General features: G+C 33.7%; 1 protein-coding gene across 12 annotated transcripts in view; it reads left to right on the top strand.

Moving 5' to 3' along the window:
• Positions 1 to 2,761: 2,761 nt before the first annotated feature.
• The window catches only part of Tm1 (tropomyosin 1), a 97,297-nt gene continuing 82,163 nt past the window's right edge, over positions 2,762 to 17,895 (top strand). For all 12 annotated transcript variants that reach the window (XM_085946039.1, XM_085946041.1, XM_085946042.1 and 9 more), the window contains exon 1: positions 2,762 to 2,812. The gene's annotated coding sequence lies outside the window, so the exon portion shown is untranslated. The remainder of the gene's footprint in view (positions 2,813 to 17,895) is intronic.

The following is a 17,895-nucleotide window of genomic DNA, read 5'->3' as shown; positions in this document are numbered from 1 at the left end:
GACGTCTCTAAACAAAATGCCGCCCCATTTTTCATACAGTATTTTTTATCATCCTTTCATGACTCCAATATCTAAGAAATATGTTCTACTGTAATGATACGTTTAGTTTGAGATCGCAAAGGTTTAGGCATTATTAAATCGATAATCGATGACGGCGTGACGCTTCAATACAGACTAAAATCGTGGACCGGAGTGGTAGGTGGGACGCTCTGGAAGAGGAGGGTGCATCTTTAATTTCGACGACCAACGGAACTTCCGTGTGTACTGGTTAACAACTAAGACTGTAATTCATAAATTTGCACGTGTCGTTTCTGGTCACCAAGGACGTCGAAGGACAACGGAAGTAAACTAGACATCGCGAACCCAACAAAACCAGGGAGCTGAATTTTTAAAAATAATAATTGGTATTTATATATATTACACATGATTCTCCTCGATTTGCCGCCCTTCAATTAGTAACTGCCGCCCCCAGGCGATGCTCAATCTGCCTACCCCCACGGGACGTCACTATTTCTAGGCCCCATCGTATCGCGAACCTCTTTTATTTAGTAATGAGAAAACACATTTCAAATAATCATGAAAACTTTAGATATTTTGGATTACAATTTATCTATCAATCGTCATAAAGCTTCCTTCACTTTGTTTGTGTTTGCAAGTGAATTATAAATAATTATGATAATTAATTAATTACTTTTTTTATTCAACGAATAATTCACAAGATTTAAGAATGTAACATTCTAATTATTGAACATACATAATTTTTGAAAACACTTCTGAGAAAATAGTAGGTCAATTTAGAAAATGCTTCATAAGAGCCATTAGTTAAAATTTGAAGTAATTAAGTATGGTATCTTTAGTATAGTGGTATATGTGTGTTTGGCGCGAAACCCAAACGATGCAGGTTCGATTTCTCTAGAGTCTAGACCTAGTCTAGACCTAGACTAGACCTCCTCCACGTGAATATAGTCAGTTTGATGATCCAGAGAAGAAATATTATTATTGGTAGTCATTGAGAGGAAACTATCGAGTAAAATCATTGGACCATGTCTAGAAAATCTGGCTCACAGAATAAAGATAAACTATACGATGGATCTTATTGATCTTATCGTGACATCCCCTGGCGGAGGTTTGCCACCATCATGGCAATTCTAGCCTTATCATAATATGCTTCCCGGAACAGTTCAGTGTTGGTGCTCTCGTATTAATCACGGAGGTTCCAATGCCATAAAATGCAGCGGCGGTTTCTGCTATGGTTAACATTGATTTTTATTTGAATGCCAAGTTGGGAAATGTTATACTTGTCTCGTCTCATAAAATTAATGTTGCCGAGATACTGTCGTTTTCTGGTTTTGATACTACGCAGAACTTCTCAGTTCTTTTCCCATTCGATTGAGAATTTCGACATTTGTCGCCCGATCAGCCCAAGGAATTTAGAGGATGCGTTTATGAGTTGTATATCAAATTTAACAAGTAAAATATTTGTTATGTTATATTCTGTCAGACGATACGATTACAATGGGTAAGCAATAATGAAAGAATACCAGGCGATATAGTCCTGTGCGTAAGGCGCCGACTATTCAGCTGGGGGTCCTGAGTTCGAACTCGGTGAGGTCACAATATATTTATGTGATTTTCTCAAAACCTAGGTGATATTGTGATTATTTCCCTTTTTTAAAGTACCAAATACACGACTGTCATTGGGCCTTATGGCATGTTTTGATACTACAGTTTTGAAAAGAATAAATATGTGTAGGTATATATATATATATTTAATAGTTTTTAAAATATTCCAATGAATAGTTGGTTACGCAATCGGAAGCAACTTGAGATGCAGACTACAGATGCGATGGTTGAACTGTGTCTAAGACAGGAGCGAGTTGGGAAGGCATGGAGAATATTGATGAAGGGCACTTGTAGAAGAGGCCTCTGGTCGCTCGCTCTGGTGTGTAATGAAGAGAAAAAAGCTAGAGTAATATGCTTATTCTTCTTTCACCCAGTCACGCCCTAGCATTGGGAGATAGGGCAAGCACAAGTTCGTGCCACTCCCCTAGGTTCAACGCCAACTCTCGCACCTCCTGCCATGCCAGACCTGCAGTGCGTAGATCGCTTTTATAGCACCGCTTTAGGATGAGAGAAGCCTGGCCACGATGATGAAACCCTTGAGGTTGTGCCACGAGGGCACGAAATCTTACACCTCTGGCGGCATCCGGAACTCATGTCCCAGTCACGTAAAGCCAGATTATAATAACATAGGGGACTTGTTCGGTTATGAGGAATACAGCGGAAAACACATTTGGAAAATACCCGATATACTGGATTATTTGTTAGTTTGGGTTAGTTTAGGTTGGATTAGGTTGGGTTGGGTTATATTAGGTTAGGTTAGGTTAGGTTAGGTTAGGTTTGGTTAAGTTAACCTAACAAAAAATCCAGTATATCGGGTATTTTCAAAATGTGTTTTTCGCTGTATTCCTCATAACCGAACTGTCCCATACCTATACTATTCGAAGTCCGCTCTCAGGATAATGCCGGTGACAATTTTGATTTTGATATTACAATATTTTCATAATATTTTGGATTGTTTCAGGGGTGTCGCTGAAATGTTAATATATATTTTGCGGAGTATGAAATTACACATGAAAAGATTTCCCGGCTTACGGTTTTTTCTGTGGGCGGGCGCCCCTGGCCGAAGCGGGCGGAGGCGCGGCGGGGGCTGCATGCCCTTAGCGGGCCGCCGTAAGTCGACACCGTCCGCCGCCCCGACAGTCGTGTGTTCAGTCGCGGGACGCTAGCATCGAAGCTCACAGCTCTCTACGTAAGTAGCAAAACAAACTGTTGAACATCTTCGCAAAAAATCATAAGAAAATACGCAAGGAAAATCGGTCGCCAGCAAATAACGCGAACCCCCGTATACCCAAATCAAAGTTAATTGAAAAAAAAACCTCCCTGTGACGAATAAATATTAATCGTTCGAAATTTAAAATTGCCGCGAACTTCTGAAGTTTTCAAAGTTTAAAACTTTTAAGGTGTCGTTCTGTATTTCGGTGAAAATTGTTGTTCCTAGTTTAAAAAAAATGTGTGAAGATAATAAATATGTGGCCACAGATGAAAGTGATAATTTCGGTGTTACTACGTCCTCAAATAATATTATCCTGGATTGATATTTATAAAATTTCTTATAATGTATTTTAAATTTAAGCTTCAATTTTATATTTTATCCCTGAATATTGCAACTGGATTATTTTAACTGACAGATTCAATGGTACTTCACTACATTCTGTGGCCACAAATTTTGTTTCAAACTATTTTCCACTTTTCAGGCTACAGTTAAAAAAGGATTTTGGTTTTCCCGATGATGCCTTGTGTATTTTCAAAGATTTTTCTGTTCTTTAATATAATATAATACATTATTTTTCACGTGGTTTAGACATTTAACTGGATGTTGTATTATTTCTCAGAGTTATATCTACATATTACGATTAAAATATTTTGGATTAGGTACCTACCACATGAAAATTTTCTAAAGAAAAACATGCAATATGACGTGACATCTTGCTGAAGATCTTTTAAATTATATCCTGAGAATGCGATTTTAGTTTAGTTGTCGTAATGTTTAACAATTATTAATTTATGTGGTATATATTATAAATATATTTTTAGGTAGACAGTACTTATTGTCATATTCTTTTTGATATTTTTGGCTCAGTATCAAAAAGTTTGTAGTTAGTTACTAAACATGGTAATAGGAAGACTATAATTAATTATAAAATATACATAACGGAATGATTATTATGTTTTAATTAAATTAAAACTATTTCTTGTATAAAAACTTTTTTATGATTTATTTTAATCTGACCACAGATTTATCTTTGGGTTTTCCTTATTTTATTTTTAAATTGAAATTCAGGAGTATTTTTTTGATGACCATACAGTTATATCAATCTGTTGACTTATTGTCATTCATTTGACAGTTTACATTAATTTTAATGATGGAGTATTCACATTTCATTTTTAAAATGGAAAGTTTTATCGACCTTAATTAAATTTAGGTAGCGGATTATATTGAATTGTAGACGGTATTTAAAGTTTCCAACGTTTCTGGCGTTTCACGTTTCAACGTTAGTCAATTTCAAATAATGTTATTACTGAAAACCAAATAGTTAATTCATAATTATTGCAAAAATAATATATGGGTTATCCTATTATTTATGGTCTATGTAATATTCCGCCATTTATTTTTGCCCACTATTCTAATTTCAAATAATGTAGGTACCAACCTACGTTATGTAAAAAAACTAATTCCTACGTTTGAAGCGCGATTCCCCTCATCTTCGTTTGCGAGTTTATTTCTGTTCTAAACTCAAATCCCTCCCAGAGGAATGCATTGGAATGTTGCCAGATCGTGTCACATTACCGCAGCGGGAAGTTTCAAATCGAGACGTCGCGCGCATGCGCAATCTAAACGTTTTGCGATAATTTTCATATTTTTGTTTCACAGTATAAAACCGGCATTAGGTCAGGAATTATGTCGGCCATGACAGATGGCCCGAAGAGTACCTACTTAAGATCGCGATATTTCGCATAGATACAACATCACCACAAGAAACTAAATCGCTTATAAAAATAACATTTTGAAATTATCTTAAAATACTCAAATCTAAAATTGGTTTCATCCAAGAATCTAATTGGCCAACACGTTTTTAAGAAACTTTAGCAACATTTTCAAATTTAGCGTACCTAGTTATATCATAAAACTATCCCTAACTGAAGAATATCAATATAGCAATCAAACTTCAAACTTTCAACATTATTTTTACACGATACAGCACAAATATTAAAAAAAACTAATTAAGTATATCGTCTAATAGCATAGTTACACGACCTTCTAAGAAGTACACACCATATTTCTTTGAATACTTATTCGTTTTTTAACTATAATATTAGACAATAATTAATGTGTTTTCCCTTAATTTCCGATCCATAATTATTACAAGTACGTTTATAATAATAATATTATTGTCTTTTCAGAGAAATGGACTATAATTAAAGAAGTTCATATAAACGTTTTGTATTACAGTACTAAAATATTGATTTCAAAACGTTTTTATCATAATTTTTTGAAAACATCTCATGCACACCTAAAATCTTTTTTAGGAAAAATGCGACACCCGACGTGTTGCATTCTCAAATCTTGTATCTTATTCCATTCCTTGAATAAAAGAAATAATTTATTATGTTTTTAGTATGGTTGAATTAGTAACAATAGAAAAAAAATAGTATATACCTTGACAGCATTGAAAATGACAGTATAAACAAGATGGCGGCTTGTTTTGACATTTTATTATAATATACCTAACTATGACGTACCTGCTGTCATTTTCGACACATAATTGTAAAAACGCTTGTAACACTGATTGTTTTTATCTTAGTTAGGCTCTGACAATGAAATATCAGAACACAACTGTGTGATGTTTGCTACAAATTAATCTGGATTGCCAAATTACTACTAAATAATCTAATCATTAGTAGGAACCTTTTTAATTTTAAATATTTTCTGTTCGTAAAAAAGACATAGGCATCTATCTGCCAGTATGATATCTCATTATTATGAGGATCAACCCCATCTATATTACATGCGTGTAATTAATTGTTCATGCAAATTTCCTTACCTTATATAGACATATTTTTAATTCTGTACCTATGCGAAGGATTAATTAGCAAATCGTTTAATAACAAGAGGTCTATTGAATCACAGCTCTGACTGTTGACCCAAAATCAAGGACTCACCTCGGCGAGGTGAGGAATAATCTTGCATCTTTGCGGACTGACGTGTTGGGTCGTTTCGTTTTAACATTCACGGATGGACATTACTTTACTTTATTCTCGGATAGTTTACCGTTGACTTGCTTTGTTGCTCGCACGTAATCTGTTTCCTAATTGCACTTCACGGACTGTGCCCTCCTTTCTTTATCATTATATTCATGAATCATGACTGTGGATTCTTTACTATTCAATAAAATTGTAATAGAATTCAGAAATTCTGTTATTTACACTACAGAAAATATTCGAAATTCGAATGAATCTTTAGTACAGACCCACAGACTTATCTGGAGAATGGCCAAAAAATGGAACTACGAACTACCATAGGACGCCATATTGAAAAACGTCATTAGAATGTCAGATTTTGCTAGTTACGAGTCGTGATTGAGTAGTTTTCGACAGTGGCTCCCCCATCTCATTCTCCAGATAAGTTTGTAGGTACCTCAGCATTTGTTATCATGCTAAAATTCTGTACCAGAGATCACATTTCAATTACATAGTATATCAGTGGCGAAGGGTGGAGGTAGGCTGTTAAGGTTCGACATAAGTAGTGCACACCAAACTTTGTCAGCCAAACGTATCTGTTTTCATTGAACTAAGACTACAATGTGTAGATAGTATTTATTAGTTTTTAAAATTCCATTAAACCTTGCCTAATCCAAGCCAAAGTAGATATTAGTAAAAAAATATTCGTGTATCTATAAAATGTCAAAAATTATGCCATTACATAATTTTAGATATTTTATAGATATAAAAATATTTTTGTCGATTATGATTTGGTTTAGGCAGGGCTTAGTGCTTTTAAAATACCTAACCAACACCATCTGTAATAATATGTATTCTTAATTCAACGAAAATAAATAAGTATGACTGAAAAAGTGTGCAGTATTTTATCGGACCGCCCATAGCACACCTAAACTATGATGGTTTGGTTTTTGCAAGGTTTAATTGAATTTTATAAACTGACCAGCACTATCTGCAAATTTTATTGTATTATTTATTTGATAAAAACAAATAAGTATGACTGACGTGCATTATTTATGGAGAATTTTAACAGCCTACCTCCACTCTTTGCCACTGGCATAGATAATATTATCTTTTTAGATGAAACATTTATAATATGTGTACCTATGCAAATTCATTTATATTATTAAACGTGCACCTCACACAATTAAACCATAGTTAGGACATGTTTGACATCACTGCGTAGGTACATATTATGTAGGTATCTACCTAATATGTGTGAAACAAGGTTCAAACATGTAACTGGTTTGCATGAAAATGTAGATATAATATCTAAACAGTGTTGTATACCCCATAGACATGATGTATATTTTATAAAATATCGTCATTATTTATATAGGAACAATACCTATAATTTATATTATATAAGATGTAATTTGAACATTTTGGTTTGGTTGTCTTCCTTCAAATACCAAAAACATTAATAAATGTAAAGAAATGTTAATATTTTATATAAAAATATAGTAATTGAAAATGAGACCTCATTTACAGTTATCTAGAATCACAATAATATCTAATTTTCAGGTCGATTTACTCAACTTGGTCACCGATATATTATTTTATTCTGTGTATTAATTCTTCTCAATGGTTACCTTATTACTGAGGATTGTGGTATTCATGAGTAGTAGTTGCTTTTCTGCACACGATTCTCCTCTCGAGTTGTCCCTGCTGATTGCCGACACGATCGCATTTTTCCTTCTTTATTACATATTGTATTTATACTTCCAAACATGTACATTCTCTATACTCAAGGAACTGAAGACTTTGTCTCAAATGGTTGAAAGTCTGTCCTTTATCCTTAGCTAATGATGGATGAATTTGTAGGATCCTTTTCAATTATCCACAGGACAGTAAAGTTCTCCGCAATCTCTAATATATACTATATATTATAATATACATATATGTGGGAAGATCTTTGACCCTTGCAGGGCATGAATACCATTGCAAGCGTGAAACCGTCCATCAGGCAATATGACCAGCCCATAACATTAACCCACTGTCAACTTACGTGTCTTGTTTGCAGATCGATTCTTCAGACACCCAGTCTTACATTTTGAATTACCGTTTAACACATTTGCATTCGCCGAGCAATGAAGTCAATTATTTTATAAGACCTACATTTTGCATGGGAAGGTCAGCATTAACAGATGGTAGCACTGATCAGGTTAAGTCACAATAAAACCGATAATAATTTTATTGAAGTACTGACTAGGTACTTAATTCGGCATAAGGGAAGGAATAATATGTAAAATTATTGTGGCAACACAATGATAAACATTTTTGAAAATGGAACACTATTTTAGCGTTTGCATACATATTTTAAAAAACTGATATCTCAATAATAATGTTATAATATATCATTTTAACTACACATCGACAGAAACCTTCTATATATAAGAATATATACTGCTATCATGTAAATTAGATATAAGAAATAAGACGGATCCAATAATCATTTCAAACATTATTCATTTATTGAAAACAAAATACTGAAGGGACATAAAAGTGTGTTTTTAATTTGAAAGGTTACTCCAATAACTATCAGGTATTAATATTTTAACTGAACGAAAACCAAGAGTTAATTTCAGAATACGATTATTAAATAATGTTATTTACCGAATTATCTAGCTTTCTTTTTGCAACCGTAATGAATAAAATACATTCATATGCACGCTACTGATTGTCGTAGATCCATACGAGAACTGATTGCAAATTTAATCAGACAAATTGTACCAATAACCCACTGGCATTATACAGCCAAGTTAGGTATTAATATTATTATTAGCATTGATACAAATTTACACATACTAGTAAAACAGAGCGAATGTACCTACCATAATCTTTGGCCTGGACCCTGAACGCAAATTTCGCTGTTGTCTATGACAATAACTTGACTATGTACATAATAAATATCCGTGAATATATTGATAGGTATGTCGAAAATTCCACAGTACTTTCAATTCTTGACTTGTACTTGTAAATCAGGTTTATTTTTTTTGGTTCTAAAAGATGTAAAAATAATATTGATATATCGTATTATTAACAATGCACCAAACCGCCTTAAAGCTATATAAACAATAAACTATTTTTTTATTCAACGAATAAATCACAAGATTTAAGAATGTACCATTATTTATTTGTAAATATATCAAAGAAATATATTATCATCATCATCATCAGCCGGGGTCAATCCACTGCTGGATGAAGGCCTCCCCAAGCTTTCTCCAACTCTCTCGGTCCTGTGTCGTTCGCTGCCACGTATTTCCGCCGAACTTTACCAGTTCGTCAATCCAGCGGCTTTTAGGGCGACCCTGTGGCCGTTTCGTACCCCTTGGGTACCACTGGATGACGGCATTTGTCCAGCGGCCGTCCTTTCGGCGAGCAATGTGCCCCGCCCATCTCCATTTCAGCTGTTTGGCAACGTCTATTACATCGCGTACTCTTATCTGCTTCCTAACCCATTCGTTCCTCTTACGGTCCTTTCGCGTGATGCCCAACATGCACCTCTCCATGCCTCGCTGTGTGACTCTTAGCCTTTGGACATCTCTCGTGTTGAGGGTCCACGTCTCGCAGCCATACGTGAGCACGGGTAGCACACATTGGTTGAACACCCTACGCTTAAGACATAATGGTAGGTCACTCTTGAAGATAATATTCAGACGTCCGAAAGCACTCCATCCCAGCTTTGTTCTTCGAGCAATTTCATCGTGCATGCTTCCGTCTATGGACACCTGCTGTCCGAGATAGACGTAGCTGCTGACTTGCTCGAGTTGGGTGCCAGAAATACAGATAATCGCAGGGTCCGAAAAACAGTTCCTTGTCTTTGAGACATTTATCTTTAGACCGACCGTTTGACTGACATCCGCGAGTTCTTGCATTCTACCTTGGAGGTCTTTCGGGTCTTGTGAGAGTATAACAATATCATCTGCAAAGCGCAGGTGACTGAGGTGCTCCCCATTAATTGGAACACCTTTTTCCTCTCAATCAAGTTTCCTAAATAAGTCCTCAAGAGTAGCGGTGAATAGTTTAGGTGAAATGGTATCACCTTGCCGGACACCTTTGTTAATGGGGAATTTACACGACCGTTTGTGGAGTTTCACGCATGCTGTGGCATCATAGCAATATATTATAACCACTAGAAAAAATCTTTAAAAAAAAATACGACTCCCAGCGAGACTATAATATGCCCTACCAACTTTACTATGTGCGTCCTATTTAATTACGATGAAATTAACTAGTAGTTTTTATAATTCTTTCTGAAGGGCTTTCTAAATTGCGTTACTTTTTGACAGTCCGCTTTGTATTTGAAATCAAAGTATTAATTACCTTAATTAGTAATCGGTGTCAGGAACTCTCCAAATTTTAGTTACGGTTATAGCTTAGTTGCTAGAGCACATGGGAGCTGGGCGTCGTCTTTTTTCTAATGGTTATAGGTACATTTCTCTTAGATGTTTTCAAATTATGTATATTCATTGAAACATCTTCGCCTTTGAGTATGATTTCAAAGAAATATAATTTTGACATAATATTATAATATCTCTGGAATAGTCGTTTAAAAAAAAAACATGAAGATGCGTCTATCAGAGGTAGGTATACAATGAAGTTCATGCTAAGACGTTGATGATAAAAATCACGTAAAAACAAAAATAAAAGAAAACATCATAATATAGTATGCCGGTGTACGATATATGACACTGTTATACGGCAAACAAGAATATTGCACCTGAAATTCTTTTAAGGTGATTCATACCACTCGCATTCCATCCACGTGAGAGATGAAGCAAAATTAAAATATATGTCGGTGCATATATATAACACCAAATTCTTTGATAGTTTTACGTTAAATTATTTTCTATCCGCACCGCTCTCCATTTTTATCTGGATATCTTCGAATGAATGCGAGCCACACCGAACACAACAGGCTGACCGTCTTAAAGAACAAATTCATGTTGTTTTTGTAATTAATAATATATATGCTATTATCTCAGATATAATATCAATATGTACTTACGTCAAATTGTTACAGTTTTCATGTAGTTAAATTAAAATTATTAGTATAGTAATAATATTTATGAAGGTCCATGACCGACTGCACAATAATTATTGTCTCCATCACGAGCCTTCTCTCTTCGGCATGACACATTGACCTTTAGTGCATTTTTATGCACACCATTCGCTTATCTCTTGCGTGGGCGGCCCAAGAGACGAGTGCCTACTGGAGTTTTCTCGTGAATCATGTGGTGACCTATGGATTCCTCGCATCTTACAACGCCTTGGCCATATTATGCGCTTTCACACCGGGTTTAGGACGATTTGGCGCCGGGACAACTGGACGCCACGCAATTCGAAAATAAATATACGTACCTACTTATAGGTACTTTAAAAATATATTATTTATATTTAAATTATTATATTATGATTTAATAGTTGGTGAGAATTTAAATATGCACACGTAAATAATGATTTAATCGTGCATATGTCTAAGTTCCAACGGAATAAGAGTTTTTTTTTATTTTTATATAAAGCCTTAGACATGGTAATTCTCAATCCGCAATAAAAAAAAAACAATATTTTAAGAGTCAAATGAATTAAAACTTCTAAGTAGTAGATAGAAACTGATTAAAATTCCTTGTCTACGTTCTGTTTACGTGTCTACGTCAGTGCGGCGTCCAATTGTCCTGGCGTCCAGTTGTCCTATTCCCTTCACGCCCTCTTATAACGTATGTGATGTGGGGTATTCTAGATCCGAATAGAAAACATTACATTTTTAAATAACGAGTCAAGAAACTTGCATTGTTTTTAATTGTAAATAATGTGGCTGATTAAAGAGGTTTTTTTGTTGCCGTTGTAGTCTTTTAATAATAATTGTTTTTCCATTTTTTGAGAATTTACAAATGAGTAAGTATTTTAAATACGTCGTGTTATGTTTTATGAAATCAGCTGATATTCCATTTTTTTAAATAATACGGAACGTGATTTTGACAGATCGCATTCTGATTTCACCGTCGACGTGTTAAATTAACAGACCAACAAAAGATAAAATAATGCTCATTAGCTGACTAATCAGTCTAATCTACGATATGTCATGCGAACGTGATATTAAACATATTTTTCAGATGTCAAATAGCATAGTTTTAACTAGAAAAGTGAGTATAATAGGACACAATCAACTTGTTAAACTAGTTTAGCTTATACTATCTACTCGTTAACTTTACTGAATTAAAAATAGTGCTCTACAAAGACAAGAAATATATTTTATAGTATTCTTACATTGTGAAAAATACTGGTTAATAATATTTTTTTAGTTTATGGTTTTTTGAATTTGAATATAGAATAACATACTGTTTCTGTGCTGGAAGATAAAGGTGATGGTAAAATTTGGATCATGCCTTTGCGAAAAAGTCATGCTAAAAGTCTTGTACAATATAACGCAATGCTTTGGAGGATATATGGTTTTTATTTCATTTTTTACCTTATTAACAGAGGAGAATTAGTAAATAATATATTATTATACCCAGTTTACACGTCCATGGATGTACTGTGCACAGTAAGAAAATGTATGGGGAAGTATGTATTATCCTGCAGTTGGCAAGATTGCGTGCATAAATCAAACAAGATTGGAAGATTCCAAATTGTGATGATTTATTGCGCGCAAGTAAGATTATTTTCGATCTGCGCTTTTGCAGTAGAGCGATAGGGGTGAACATGCCGGTTAAAAACGAACTACTCATTTTGAGCTCCGATTTTCAATACTACGTAGTATAAAATGACAACCTCGCGTCTCGCTTACTTTTAAAGAATGAGATTGGAGAGACAGTCAGCACTTTTACGTGTAAACAGTTACTGCCATGACAGTTTAAAATAAGCACAATTGCCGACAGTAATTCCATGCATGTGTACAGGCGCTATTATGTTTAGTCGTGTTTGCAAGAGAGAGTATCAAATTATAATTTATTCCCATACTAAATCAATCAATAGATATAATTTCTCTAAATTAAAATATTTCATCAAATCGGTATAGTTAAGATGTATAGAGCGCTACAAGATTAATATTTTTAATTTCGACAAGTTAAAATTGTTGATTATGTATTCTCAATCTCCAAGTAGTTATGTAAATTTAATTAAATGTATTTGATACGTATTCCGGATATGTCAGGTTAGGTTAGGTTAACATTGTTTTTATCTACATTTTACATACTAGACTCAAAATATTAGGGATTTGAAGATTTTTAAAATAAGTAGATATCAGATAACTACATACATAAAATCGTTTTAGAAACATTTAATTATAAGAGCCCTTACCTAGCTTACGAAGTACGTGTGTTCAAATTCAAGTCAGTCCAAGATTATTTTCAGGATTTTTCTAATACCTATGTTTTCTGAAGTGTTTCTAAATTATGTATTTTCAAAGAAGAGTGTTATTGTAATGTCATATTATTCTGAAATCTTTTTGGTAAGTACATAATTTAAAAAATAATATTAGCCACCTGCAATGTGAAATTAAAGATGTTTCTGAACATACCAATCCAACTCTGTTATCTGGGTTAAGGAATGTATGGACCGGTTTAAAAACGAAAGTGTTAAATTAAAACCTTATAGCAGACAGACGAAGTTTTATTTTTAATTCAATGATAGATGGGGTTGTCCCTTAATTTTAATTTTTATATAAAAATAGGTGGGTACCTATCAATATTTCCTTGTAGGTACTTGACACATTTTCAGTAAATATTTAAAAGCAGTATCAACATAAGTCACACATTTTGAATCAAATACAATAGATACTCCAGCAGTGGTGGAGTGTGGACGTAGGCTGTTAAAATCCGACGTAAATAGTACACATTAAACTTTCTCAGTCAAACGTAATAATTATTTTCATTGAATAAACACTAAAATTTGCATATGGTGCTGGTTTGTTTTTAAAATTCAATTAAACCCTGACAAACCAAACCATAAGAGATAATTGTCAAAAAATATTTGTCTATCTATAAAATATCTAAAATTTTTGACATTTTATAGATAGAACAATATTTTTTATCGATTAATGGCTTGGTTTAGGCAAGACTGAATGCATTTTAAAAACTAACCAACACCATCTGTAATTTGTATTCTATATTCGACGAAAACAAATACATATGACTGAAAAAGGTGTGCACTATTTTTGTCGGATCGCCCATAACATACTTAAACTACTATGGTTTGGTTTAGGCAGGGCCTAATTAAATTTTAAAAACTAACTAACACCATCTGCAAATATTAGTTTTAGTTCAATGGAAACAATTACGTTTGACTGACAAAGTTTAGTGTGCACTATTGAAGTCGGATCTTAACAGCCTAAATTCACCCTTCGCTACTATCAGGTAGGTACTTACTTAACCAAAGAAATAGTGTTGTCGACAAGTGCACTGATAAAGTAACTGATAATCAGGTTTTTTGACTAATTCTGGTTTTAGTTTTTTCCATGGATTACGAATTTTTCGGGTTGTACGCTGATTACACCCTTGGTTACACATTTACATATATTTTCTCTCATGCGTTACAGAAAGACATATATATTATATATATTCTTTAATCAAGAAAAATAGGTATATGATAATTATTGATAGTAATAATATAATAAAGGATTTTAAAATAAAAACCTGCGGTTTTTTCAAGAACTAACAATGAATATTCAAAGAATCCATATCGCATTCTTCGCGGAAACAAAATCAAGCCACATTGTTATTTCCTAATTTTGCGTGACATTTTTGGTATTAATATAAAATTTTAACCGTTATAGGCGTGATTTTTTTTTAAATAATCAAGGAAATATGAAATGCATTTCACATTCTTAAGTCGTTGTCATAAAATAATATTATTTACAAATTAAAATATTGCAATAATCTTATTTATTTACGGTTACTCATATCCTGTCTGGAATAAAAATAATATATTTGTCATTATTATAAATGCACATATTGCATTTTAACTGTTGTTTGTACAACTAACAAATTAAAAATAACTATGACATTTCGTATTTATGTAAAAATTTATTATGACGATTATATTGAACAAGTTGTTATACTTGGTACTACTGGTATACACAATTTCGAATAAATATCAATAATAAAAATATTTTTTACTGAATGGGACTTGAATACACAACCGTCACAATCCGGGTGGTGTACTTTATCAGAAATGGTTAAACAACAAAATAGCAGAATTCTATTAATATTAGCGACAATATTTTGTAATTTTGTATCCGGTATTAATAATACTAATTTCAAACATATATAATTTGAAAACATCTCATGAAAATACACACTCATAAGTGAAACGGCAAATATTTTTCAACTGTATGTGGAACGAAATTTCGGCCGCGTTGCCATTCGGCGAGCGATAGTCGACCTGTTTGCACGTCAATTTGTTTTGTGATGGCGTTGGAGGAATATATTCTTAAATCGTGTAAAGATGACTAAAAAATGTTCCGCATGTACTTGAAAAAGAAAACATGTCAATGAATACACTATTATTATTTCGAATTTGTATGACAAATTATATTTCGTTCGGCTCGCGTCATTTGCACAATCCGCGCATCGCTTAGTCACGATCTTTTTAGCCCATGCCTCAGCTGAGGTATAGCCTTAAGGTAAATATAAATATACTCAAACCGATAGCCAACATTATAACGCAATTCAATAAGCATTTCGTGTAACAACTACTAGTTAAAATCGTCGTGATTATGTAGGATGTCTGTAGCTTAATTGGAAAAGCACACTGCCGCGAATCAAGCGGATACAGGTTCAAGTCCCGTCGGGTGTAGTATTTTTGCTACAAAAAGATTTTTTCTAGTGTGTATATGCATGAGATGTTTTCACATTATGTATGTTCAATATGTAGTATGTCACATTTTCAAATTTTCTGTCTTATCCGTTGAATAAAATAAATAGTTTATTAAAATACTAACTTTGCTTGGTTGAGACATATGGTAATATTTTTTTATTGGACTATTTTATATTCATTGAATAATACACAAGATTTAAGAATATATTATAGTATTCGGTAATGACGGCAATACATACACATTTTCTTTCTTTCGACCATGTCTGATCCTAATAGGATCATATGGGCATCCACAGAGTGGAGGTTTGTATTAACATATTTTATTTTTACGAGAAATGGATGTCAGCCACTTGCTCAACCTATTAGGTCCATACCCTGACTCATACACAAATAAAAAAACAATATGTGTATTTGCCAGACCCAGTATTCGAACCTGGGACCCTCGACACTATAGACCGGCGCTTAAGCCACGCGGCCATCGTGGGTGGCACATCGAAAAATACATATTATTAGATTAGACAATTGGTGTGTTTGAGATACCTATTCCAAATTGTTTATAATTATTATTTTTGTTAATAATTAATATCAAAATTACCTATGTAATATTTTGGTATTTATTCGACATTTCCCTTTCTTATCACAACAGTCAATTCATGGTAATTTACTTTGGACATTTCCGTGGTTAATATCCACTAGAAGTTTGGTATATATCCGGTCTTCTTATTCGTCCATGTCCGTTCCCTAGTCAGAGGATATGGACATTACCCAGCGTCTCCAAGAATAACTATCGCGCACCAGTTTTTCCAGGTCATACCAGCATCTCGTAGCTCTGCCGCATATACCGTTAGTGGTATTTAGCGGCTTTCCAGGAGGCCGGAATCGTCCATAGCATTTATCCGAGGCATCTGATGATAGGCTGCATAGTTCTTTAATTCGCTTTCTTGTACGTAGTTCAAAAAGTTCCCCATTTTTAAACATATCCACATCCTTCTAGAGATACCTATCTATAGGCAGTGACATAGTCCATTCGTTTACTTTAAATAATTCCTGGCAACACTGATAATATAATTTTATTATTACTCATCTGACATTTGCAATAATGGCGACCTTGAAGCGTGCGAACGGCGCCCTTATTTTGCATTAAATGCATTTCGCAACCAAACCGGTTTTCAGAGAGACTTGCGTATGAAAGACGTACCAATGACCAGACATACGTACACACATAATATAATAATATTGTCTGTGAGTATGTAGTATGTAGATTGTAGACAATTCGTTCATTTTTTCGCTGTCTTCGAGAAAACGTGCATTTTCTAAGGTGAATATGCGCCGCCTACACATAAAAATCAAAAATAAGATAGCAATTACAAAAAAAAAGTTTTAAAATGTGAATCCATCCCATATTTTTATTATATATTATTTTATAATTGATAAATGTAAACTGTACGTATTTACATTTCACCGTAGCACAGTTCGCCGTGACCTTTCTTATCGTATTTTTACCTATTTTCATCTGTCTTACCCTTGTATTTCGGTAGTTTTTATTACGTATTTTGTAAGTGTTTTAGGTACAAGTCGGTTTTTCGCGCAAATTTTTAATGCCGATTTTGGCAAAATTCATGAATTCAAGAATGAAAACCAAACCTAACCTACCTAACCTAACAAATAATCCAGTATATCGGCAATTTTCAAAATTTGTTTTCCGCTGGTTTCCTGTAAACCGACAAGAGCCGTGTTTTATTTAGACATGAATTTGATCTCAGTACTATACGAACCAAAGAGGGTGGACGGTCTTTAATATACGACATATTTCCGATACAACATTTCACGATGAAGTGTGATACGGCGAAATGCATACGTACAAATTTCCGGACACACGACGTCAGCTATCTAGTATGAATCTAGGAAAAAGGATTTTGTGGCGTTAAAATCTTGGTAAGGAATGAAGGAATTTGTAGGGATATTGTAGTGTAAGGCCCGTTTCAGACGGGACACCGTTTTAATATTAAATAATAATAATAAATTAGCATATTATACCTACATATTAGTAAATTTAATATATTTTTCGTAGTTTCGAACATGCGAGCAAAAGAATTATTATAAAAAGTAATGTAAGTACTATAATATGTATGATTTTCAGTTCCTTTCTTGTTCGTAACTGCTTTCGGGAGTATAATATTACATACTATACTTACAACGAAACGACATAATGTTATGTCTCTGTGTTGTTATAAT

Source organism: Rhyacophila brunnea, unplaced genomic scaffold (assembly GCF_057557595.1).
Source record: "Rhyacophila brunnea isolate RB1 unplaced genomic scaffold, BYU_Rbru_1.0 scaffold_19, whole genome shotgun sequence".
Lineage (NCBI taxonomy): Eukaryota > Metazoa > Arthropoda > Insecta > Trichoptera > Rhyacophilidae > Rhyacophila > Rhyacophila brunnea.
Note: the sequence above shows the minus strand (reverse complement) of the source record. Positions and strands in the feature narration are given on the sequence as shown.